The sequence below is a fragment of the Tupaia chinensis genome, unplaced genomic scaffold (assembly GCF_000334495.1).
Source record: "Tupaia chinensis unplaced genomic scaffold, TupChi_1.0 Scaffold138725_1, whole genome shotgun sequence".
Lineage (NCBI taxonomy): Eukaryota > Metazoa > Chordata > Mammalia > Scandentia > Tupaiidae > Tupaia > Tupaia belangeri.
In genome coordinates this window covers 2,441,868-2,444,511 of record NW_006198617.1, presented here as the reverse complement: position 1 = coordinate 2,444,511, position 2,644 = coordinate 2,441,868, and the positions used below count along the sequence as shown (strand labels likewise).

Genomic DNA, 2,644 nt, shown 5'->3' with positions numbered 1-2,644 from the left:
CATGGCCATCCCCCCTGGGGGGTGATTTCTCGCTTTCTGTCTCTCTGTCTCTCTCTCTCTGTCTGTCTGGTGAGCGCACACGCCCTATGGCTAAAACCTCTCCCCAAAAAAAGAAAAAGAATATGTTAATATGGATTCACTTACTAAGAAAACGGTCTGGTAAGATACTCATGATTTGGGGCCAGCACGTGGCGCATTAGGTTAAGATGGCTGAAAACCAAGCGAAGTCTATGTGCGCGTGTGCCCAAAATCTCAAGAAGGGAATGAAGAGACTGTGGTGTGGACCTCCCTCTGGGTGTGAGTTCTCACTTTCTCTATCTCTTTCTCTCTCTAGCTTGCACATGTGCCCTGGAACAAACTTAAAATATAAATCTATGGGACCAGCCGTTGGTGTAATGGCTATATCGCTGGATTCCAATGTAGTCGTCTGTGATTCGAGTCCCGGACCTGGTGACTTCAATTCATGCCAGCATATATGCCTGCCCAGGATCCAGGGAGGAGAATGGAGGAGAAGGGATTGCAGCGTGGCCATCCCCCCCGGGGAGTGATTTCTCCTTTCTGTCTCTCTGTCTCTGTCTGTCTCTTTCTGGTGAGCGCACACGCCCTACAGCGAAAACCTCTCAAAAAATAAGTAAATAGGGGCCCGGCAAGTGGCATGGTGGTTAAAGACATTGGATGCCCACATGGCCAACCACGGTTCAAGTCCTGGACCTGACGGCTTGCTTTCTCATCTTATTCTCTCTCTCCCTGTGTCTCTATCCCTCTTGGACAAATTAAAATAAATAAAGTTAAATTTAAAGTCATTTAAAATATGTATATATATATATATTTATGGTTTGAAGAGTAGTTATCTCTGGAAGATAGGAAATGCACATAAACATTTTTGTGCAGATTATGCAAGAGTCATTTACGAGCTTCCATACTACATACGCAATGACTGCATCTCCAAAACTCGGGGCTGACGACCTCACGACCTCACACGGACCACACCCACGTGGCCACGTCTTCCTCTGGGGCACAGCTGCCCGGTGTCTCCAGGTGGCAGCAGCTCCTGAGTTACAGGTAAGGGCTTCCCTTACCGACAGGTACACCTGCAAGACGACGTGCACACGTGCATGAAGACACAGGTTACAGATGGTTCTCGGGAGAAGGGCAGTGCTGGTGGGGAGGAGCAGGTGCGCCCACTGTCTAGCAGGACCCCGTCCTCACCACTGACGCTCGGACCAGTAGGACCCTCCGGGGACCGGATGATGGACAGCAGGCCCCGGGGGCTGCTGCGCTTGGATGGCTGCCTCGCCCTTAGTCCTCTGGCAGTTACGTCAAAGGTGGAGCCCGGTCCTGGCAAGGCCGCGGGGCCGTCACTGCTCTCCTGCTCTTCCTCCTTGGGCCCGGCAGGCGCTGCAGCCATGACTGTAAACGGGGCAGAGGCCGAGGGTGCTGCCTCCTGCCCGCTCAGTGGCCCTCCGTGAAAACTTTGACAAGAAGTTTAGACATTTCCCATGTGCAGAGACTCCTTCTCGTCAGAAGAACAGCGTAAAGGATAGAAACTAAATCAGAATACATTCACTTTAGAAATACGCACAGGCAGGGCCAGCAGGTGGCACGGTGGTTATTGTGCGGGACGCCCACATGGCTGACTGCGGTTCAAGTCCCAGGCCCCGAGGTTTGAGAATCATGCCGGGCACATGTGCGTGCCCAAAATCCCAGGAGGAGAGTGGAAGAGAGAGGATTGCGGCATGGCCACCCCCACTGGCAGTGATTTCTTACTCTCCCTCTCACTGTTTCTGTCTCCCTCCAGCAAAGGCACACGCCCTATGGCAAAAGCCTAAGAAAAGAAGGAAATACGCACGGGGCCGGCATGGTGGTTAAGGTGCTGGATCCATGTGGCCACTCGGTGGCTCGAGTCCTGAGTCAGAGGCCTGAGAACACCTGTGCACCTGCATGTGTGTGTAAAAGCCCAGGAGGAGGGTGGAGGAGAGACTGGCATGGCCTTCCCCCTGGGGGTGGTTTCTCACTTTCCTTCTATCCCGTGAGTGTGCACGCCCTCTGGCCAAAACCTAAAAGAGAGGAAAAGAAAAACAGACAGACAGGCACGCATGCTATCTAAGCCATGAACTTCTGATGTGTGCTCCACAGAAGGCCATACTTGCCCCAGGCCCCTGTGGTTGAACCCAAAGGTAAGCCCAAGGCTCACCTTACTTTTTCTTTTTTTTCTTTCCTTTGCTTGCTTTCTTTCTTTCTTTCTTTCCTTTCTTCTTTCTTTTTTTTAGAGGATTTTACTATAGGACATGTGCGCTGACCAGAAAGAAAGAGAAAGACAGAAAGCGAGAAATCACCCCCCAGGGGGTATGGTCACGCCGCAATCCCTTCTCCATTCTCCTCTCGGCATCTTGGGCACGCACACACACGCGCCCGGCCTGAGTTCTAAGCCACCGGATCCAGCACGCGAATCGCAGTCGACTGCGTGGGAGTCCAGCGACATAGCCATTACGCTAACTGCTGGTCTCAGCAAGGCCCATGTTTCTAAGCTCTCTCCGTTTATGAGCCAAGCTTTACGGCGCTGCCGGAGGAGGGAGAGCCGTCCCACTGCCAACCCTGTCTAGAAGGAGGACAGGGAAGGCAAGGAGCGTGCCCTGACCTTCTT

The 2,644-nt window shown here is 52.6% G+C and overlaps 1 pseudogene; it reads right to left on the bottom strand.

Moving 5' to 3' along the window:
- The window catches only part of LOC102486688 (transcription elongation factor, mitochondrial pseudogene), a 35,557-nt pseudogene extending 34,149 nt beyond the window's left edge, over positions 1-1,408 (bottom strand).
- Positions 1,409-2,644: the final 1,236 nt, after the last annotated feature.